Source organism: Rutidosis leptorrhynchoides, chromosome 8, assembly GCF_046630445.1.
Source record: "Rutidosis leptorrhynchoides isolate AG116_Rl617_1_P2 chromosome 8, CSIRO_AGI_Rlap_v1, whole genome shotgun sequence".
Classification (NCBI taxonomy): Eukaryota; Viridiplantae; Streptophyta; class Magnoliopsida; order Asterales; family Asteraceae; genus Rutidosis; species Rutidosis leptorrhynchoides.
The window spans coordinates 256,290,439-256,298,658 of NC_092340.1; the positions used below are offsets into that span (position 1 = coordinate 256,290,439).

The following is an 8,220-nucleotide window of genomic DNA, read 5'->3' on the forward strand; positions in this document are numbered from 1 at the left end:
GGATTGCGTACACGAGAAAGGTGTACTGTATTTAAAAGATATCGCTTGTACATTACAGGTGGGTGTAGGATTCGGGTCCATTTGTACCATACAGCATTTAAATCTTGTGGTCTATCAAAATGATGAATTTTATTGTTTTAAGATAAACCTATGAACTCACCAACTTTTTGGTTGACACTTTAAAACATGTTTATTCTCAGGTATGAAAGAAATCTTCCGCTATGCATTTTCTCATTTTAAATACATTATTTGGAGTCGATTATCGCAATTGGACCAGATATTGGTGACTTCGTCCAGATGGATTAGGACGGGGTGATAATGCTAAAAACGAACATATATTTCATAGCATTATCCCTCAAGAAAGACAAGCTTTTAGTTGCAATTGTTCTATTTACAAGTGATATTCGTTTAAATAATAAAAGGTGAAGACAAAAGACAGATTCGACGAATTGAAGACGCAAACGACCAAAAAGCTTAAAAGTACAAAGTACAATCAAAGTGGTTCAAATTATTGATAAGAAACGTCTCAAAATTATAAGAGTACAAGATGCAAAACGCAAAGTACAAGATATTAAATTGTACGAAAGGACGTTCGAAAATCCGAAACCGGGACCAGAGTCAACTCTCAACGCGCGACGCAACGGAGCAAAAATTACAATTCAACTATGCACATAAATATAATATAATATTTAAATAATTCTTAAAATTATTTATATATTATATATTTAATAAAATTGTCGGCAAACAAGAAAACAAACGAACCTGAGCTGGAATCCCAGGCCATGCGATCGCATGGCCAGGAAGTAGAAAAACCATGCGGTCGCATGACCCAAAAAGTGAGGCCACATTGCTATAAATTTCGCAATTTCAGTCGAATGTAAACACATCTTTTTCTTTCTTCATTCTCTCAACGTATATATATATATATATATATATATATATATATATATATATATATATATATATATATATATATATATATATTATAAATTTAATTTTAATAATAATAAGGGTATGTTAGCGAATGTTGTAAGGGTGTAAGTCGAAATTCTGTCCGTGTAACGCTACGCTATTATTAATCATTGTAAGTTATGTTCAACCTTTTTAAATTAATGTCTCGTAGCTAAGTTATTATTATGCTTATTTAAGCCGAAGTAATCGTGATGTTGGGCTAAATATTAAAATTGGGTAATTGGGCTTTGTACCATAATTGGAGTTTGGACAAAAGAACGACACTTGTGGAAATTAGACTATGGGCTATTAATGGGCTTTATATTTGTTTAATTAAATGATAGTTTGTTAATTTAATATAAAGATTTACAATTGAACGTACCTATAAATAACCATATACACTCGACCGGACACGATGGGCGGGATATTTATAAGTATTAATAATCGTTCATTTAACCGGACACGGGAATGGATTAATAGTTAATGGACTTATTAAAACAGGGTGAATTATATACAAGGACACTTGGTGTAATTATAGTTTAAGTCCCCAATTAGTTGGAATATTTAACTTCGGATATAAGGATAATTTGACGAGGACACTCGCACTTTATATTTATGACTAATGGACTGTTATGGACAAAAACCAGACAGACACCACCTTTTATATGTTCACCACCTGTAACTCGATCAAGACATCTAGCCAATGTTGTCGCCGTTGATTTTTATTTAGAATCGTCATCTAGTCGACCAAGTACTCCAATTCAAATTTTCGATAATCCATTTTTTGAACCCGACTTCACTACCAAGAACCCGGAGGAAATTCAAGGACAATTACAAGATCCAGAACCACTAATCATTCCTCCTGAACCACAAACTATTAAATCATAATCCTCTAGTGATTCATATTCAATAATTTCAATTATGGAAGTAACGGAACCTCTAAGTATGGAAGATCGAATGAGAGCCACACGCACGGGCCAAGGACACGCCATTATTAAGCCAGACATTAATGCGCCAGATTATGAAATCAAAGGACAAATTCTACACATGGTAACTAATCAATGTCAATTTAGTGATGCGCCGAAGGAAGATCCAAACGAACATCTTCGTACCTTTAATAGGATCTGTACTTTATTTAAAATAAGAGAAGTTGAGGATGAACCGATCTATCTCATGTTATTTCCCTGGACTTTAAAGGGAGAAGCCAAAGATTGGTTAGAAACGTTACCTGAAGGGGCGATTGATACATGGGACGTTTTAGTTGAAAAATTTCTTAAACAATTCTTTCCGGCATCTAAAGCCGTGAGACTTCAAGGAAAAATTGTTACGTTCACACAAAAGCTAAATGAAACATTATATGAGGCATGGACAAGATTTGGAAAGTTATTGAGAGGATGTCCGCAACATGGTTTAGACACTTATCAAATAGTACAAATATTCTACCAAGGATGCGACATTGCTACACGAAAAGACATCGACATAACAGCTGGTGGTTCCATTATGAAGAAAACCGCAACTGAAGCTTACAAAATTATTGATAACACAGCATCCCACTCACATGAGTGGCACCAAAAAAAAGATATTTTTCGTTCATCTAAAGCGGCTAGAGCCGATTCTAGCCATGACTTTGATTCCGTTTCCGCAAAAATAGATGCTTTCGAGAGACGAATGGAAAAGATGAATAAAGATATTCACGCAATACGAATCAGTTGTGAGCAATGCGGTGGACCACACTAAACGAAAGATTGCCACATTGAGCAAACGATGGAACAACATGAGAATGTTTCCTACATGAATCAAAGGCCGGGAAATAATTATCAGAATAATTATCAACCGCCAAGGCCGAACTTTAATCGAAATCAAAACATTCTTTACAATCTAAATGGACCCAACAATAACTCGTACAACCAACAAGGTCCGAATAACCAACCAACTCAAAATAACACTTTCAATCAACAAAGACCTGGCTTGTATAAACCACCACAACAAACCGAAGAGAAAAAGCCAAATCTAGAAGAAATGATGGCAAAGCTAATGGAATCTCAAACACAATTTATTACATCTCAAACCCAAACAAATGAGAGGTTTGATTAGTCATTAAGAACTCAACAAGCTTCCATTTTGAATCTAGAAAAACACGTAGGTACTCTTGCTAGCATGATGAGTGAGAGGGAACAAGGAAAGCTATCAAGTAATACTGAAGTAAATCCTCGGAATGAGAATGTTAATATGGTTTCAACGAATTTTGAAAAACCAGCATAAGACAATGGGAAGGTTTTAGATGTGAGTAACAATGAAGAAGTTACAACACCACCACACCCGAGTATGTAAAGCCAGTGGTGGCACCATACAGACCACCCATCCCGTTTCTAAGAAAAGGAGTTGAGTATGAGCAAGTAATATGTAATAAAGTTTGTGATACCTCTGGAAAGAAGAAGAAGAAGAAGAATAAGAAAGTACAAGAAAAAAAAACCGTAAAGATAAACCCGATGAAGACAGTTCCACCAAAACCTCCACCCAGGATGGGTGATCCGGGTGAATTTATTGTTCCTTGTCTACTTAGTGATTGTGTCATGTATGATGCACTAGCAGATTTAGGTGCGAGTGTGAGTGTTATGCCTCTTTCATTATATAAGAGATTAGGAGTAGGTGAGTTAAGTCCAACAGAGATGAGTGTCCGACTCTTTGATCAAACCATTAGGCACCCAGTTAGAATTGCTGACAACCTACCCGTTCAAGTGGGTAATTTAACCTTTTTAGTCGAATTTATTGTCATTGACATAGAAGAGGACTCAAACATTCCTCTAATTTTAGGTCGACCATTCTTAGCGTTCACCGGGGCGTTATTTGATGTAAGAGAGGGTAGAATGACACTTAGTAATGATGAAAAATCGATCACCTTTGTAAGTCGAAAGTCTAAATCTCCACCAACCAAAACCGTTGAACCAACAAAAACGATTGGTAAGAACCATATTGTTTTACCAACTCCAACGGTAGTGCTTAACAATAATAAAATGCCTAAGTGTGGGGAAAATGAAGTAACACCTAATGATGACCTAATAACAAAGAACCCCGTTGTTGATACGAAATTAAATGACCCCGTTATTAATAGTTCAATGAAGAAACTTATTAAATGGATTCGCGATGCTAGAATTAAGGGGAACTTTAAGTTATGTAACCGGTTAGTATCCAATCTATCGCCTAAATAAAAGGCAAAACTAGTTGAATTTGTGTATATTACACATGAATTCGACCAATGGCTTAAAGCAAAAGTTACAGATATGCAAGTTGATTATGGTCCAAGAGAAATTGACAATGAAGTTAACCACAATTTCGACACCACAGCTACCTAAGTGTGAGGAGATTCAGATGTTCTAAAAAGAAAATGCTGTCTAGAGTTAGTTGTTCTGTTCTCGTGTAGTTTCGAGAATGGAATCCGATTGCTCTTTTTCACTAGCAGACACTAAAGAACTAGTTTTCTCCCCCCATTCTGATTTTTTTCAAATATTTTGTAGGTTTTATATGAAATTAATATGCTTTTTAAATTTAATTTTTGTGTGATTTAAAAAAATTTACTTTATTTCATTAAGTTTAAAAAATGATTTCTAAAATTCATCGTAAGTTGAAGACTAGGTCATGGAACCGAAATTGCTTTACCCAAGGACGGGGTGAAAAATTTTGTTATCATTATTTTTAATAATATTGATCTAAAGTATACCAAAAATATTAAAAAACTCAAAAATCTTTGCTTTTAAAATAATCGCTTTAAAAACGACAAAATTTAAATTTTGTCGAGGGACGGACTAGGTAAACATACCGAAACTACCTAAAGTAAAAGGAAACAAAATTTTAAAAAATTATTCATTTAAATTGTTTTAATAAATAAAGATTTTATAAAAAAATAATAATAAAAAAATTTATGTATGTTTGTAGTTTATCTTATGTACACAACAGGGTAAAACAGCGCATTTTCAAAGACTGACATTAAAGTTCAGCAAAAGCTACTAATTTTGACGACAAAACAAAAAACAAATGTGATGTAACAACAAGACAGAATGAACAAATGATGTGCACCATTTATCATTCAGCAAATAAACGCCAATATGTTTGGAAACTTTGGTAAAATTTAATCATTTTTCTACGCTAATCACCCTCAATAATTTAAATTGTTACTGATTTCTTGCAAATGAGGGCATTGCAAGATCTTAAGTGTGGGAAGGGATTATATTCTTTCGAATTTTTAAAATTTTAACTTATACACTTGGTTACCATTAAAAATACTAGTAACGCAGTAGTTGTATTAGAATCTAGTGCACTCTGATAATAAAGAACAACCCTAGTCTTATATACTGACTACCCAATTTTAGTAAAATTTTCAAAATTTTCAATTAAATGAATTCAAAATCATGTTTATACATATTTATGAACGATAAAACTAGGTGTTAACACCGAAATTATTGTTACCTCGGAAAAGACATAAATTGAGAAACAACTCAAAATGTTAGAATTCATTTAAAATGGAATAGAGGACAATAAAAAGGCAAAGAAAGGAAAATAAAAGCCATGCGTGGGAAAATTTACCAAGTTATTTAAAACATATATCACATATTTTTGTACAAATAATTGAAGATACTTTTGTTTTGAACAAAATTAACCGTTTTACCCGGTAAATTATAAGATATTTGAAAGAAAAGATGGATCTACACAATGAATCAATTCCATCATTAAAAGGAAGTAAAGTCTTCCGAAAAAGACACGCGCTTCTTGATTTAGGTCCAAAAGTTATCGTCCAGACCAGTTGTAGAGTCTACGAAAAACCTTGAAAAGTTTTCCCAAAAATCAGATGGAAATCCACGGACCTCAGCATCAAACAGGGTCACCAACTGGTCAGACTTATCCTAACCATGAGAGGATTTGTCTCGTAAAATGGGGAGGGAGCCGTGCAAATTAGCTTGATAAGACTAATGAATCAGACCCCCAGAAAAGGATAATCTCCTTAAAAGATTGAAAATCATCTTTTAAGCCTGATATTACTCAATCCTAGAGATTGACCTTAAAAATTGAGAATTACAAACTCATGGAATTCGATGATATCTAAACTCGAGCTTGAACGAGAAAATATTTTGATCAAATTGCAAACCGATTTGTTTTCTGAAAACCCATTTTTAATGCGTTCATTACCATTGAACGTAAAATCCTAGGAATTCACCTAGAATTCATTAGGTCACCTGAACCAAATCGGGTGTCAACCGTAAGAACGGTGGTTGCATAGCATGGTCGAAGACAGGACCTTGTGCCAGACCGAAAAACTATGGGGTGAGCTTTACTATTGCTCCTACCAAGGATAGTAATTGCATCCGACACGTTATAGACCATAAACAAAAGCATGTCACGGGATATTACCTTAACAGTTTCTTGTTCAACGCTTTCCTTTACAACCGGACGGTAGTTTACCGAAAGGTAATATACGGAGCAAGTAAACTGGGCGTGTTGCTTTCCCAATACAAGTTTAGCAAGTGGGTGACACAAAACCATAAGTTTTGAGCTAAAATTTTCAAATCTGAAACCCACAAAACCCACAAAAACAATTTGCAAACATCGGTGAAGGGTTATTCCGGAAAACTTATCTAGGGTAAAAGCTAGATTAATTTTCAAAAGATCAAATGTTTTCATAAAGATCAAATTTCCTTAAGGATCTAAATTTTCTTAGTCATGTGGGACTGTAAACCACATCGTTACTACCATTATTTATACCACCGTATAAAAATCACTGATGTACAAAGTGTGAAGAATAAAGAAGTGATTCTAGTATTTTTATTTTCAAGACTATATTACTTGAGGACAAGCAAAGCTCAAGTGTGGGAATATTTGATAATGCTAAAAATGAACATATATTTCATAGCATTATCCCTCAAGAAAGACAAGCTTTTAGTTGCAATTGTTCTATTTACAAGTGATATTCGTTTAAATAATAAAAGGTGAAGATAAAAGACAGATTCGACGAATTGAAGACGTAAACGACCAAAAAGCTCAAAAGTACAAAGTACAATCAAAGTGGTTTAAATTATTGATAAGAAATGTCTCAAAATTATAAGAGTACAAGACGCAAAACGCAAAGTACAAGATATTAAATTGTACGAAAGGACGTTCAAAAATCCGGAACCGGGACCAGAGTTAACTCTCAATGCGCGACGCAACGGAGCAAAAATTACAAGTCAACTATGCACATAAATATAATATAATATTTAAATAATTCTTAAAATTATTTATATATTATATATATTTAATAAAACTGTCGGCAAACAAGAAAACAAATGAACCTGAGCTGGAATCCCAGGCCATACGATCGTATGGCCAGGAAGTAGAAAAACCATGCGGTCGCATAACCCAAAAAGTGAGGCCACATTGCTATAAATTTCGCAGTTTCAGTCGAATGTAAACACATCTTTTTCTTTCTTCATTCTCTCAACGTATATATATATATATATATATATATATATATATATATATATATATATATATATATATATATATATATATATATATATATATTATAATTTTAATTTTAATTTTAATTTTAATAATAATAAGGGTATGTTAGCGAATGTTGTAAGGGTGTAAGTCGAAATTCTGTCCGTGTAACGCTACGCTATTATTAATCATTGTAATTTATGTTCAACCTTTTTAAATTAATGTCTCGTAGCTAAGTTATTATTATGCTTATTTAAGCCGAAGTAATCATGATGTTGGGCTAAATATTAAAATTGGGTAATTGGGCTTTGTACCATAATTGGGGTTTGAACAAAAAAACGACACTTGTGGAAATTAGACTATGGGCTATTAATGGGCTTTATATTTGTTTAATTAAATGATAGTTTGTTAATTTAATATAAAGATTTACAATTGAACGTACCTATAAATAACCATATACACTCGATCGGACACGATGGGTGGGATATTTATAAGTACTAATAATCGTTTATTTAACCGGACACGGGAATGGATTAATAGTTAATGGACTTATTAAAACAGGGGTGAATTATATACAAGGACACTTGGTGTAATTATAGTTTAAGTCCCCAATTAGTTGGAATATTTGACTTTGGATATAAGGATAATTTGACGAGGACACTCGCACTTTATATTTATGACTAATGGATTGTTATGGACAAAAACCAGACGGACATATTGAATAATTCAGGACAATTAACCCATGGTAATAAAACTAAAATCAACACGTCAAACATCATGATTACGAAAGTTTAAATA

At 33.3% G+C, this 8,220-nt stretch overlaps 1 non-coding gene across 1 annotated transcript; it reads right to left on the bottom strand.

Moving 5' to 3' along the window:
* Positions 1-2,256: 2,256 nt before the first annotated feature.
* Positions 2,257-2,363, bottom strand: LOC139865125 (small nucleolar RNA R71). The gene has a single exon (XR_011764650.1). It is a non-coding gene; the product is annotated as a small nucleolar RNA R71 (small nucleolar RNA).
* Between the last annotated feature and the right edge of the window lie 5,857 nt (positions 2,364-8,220).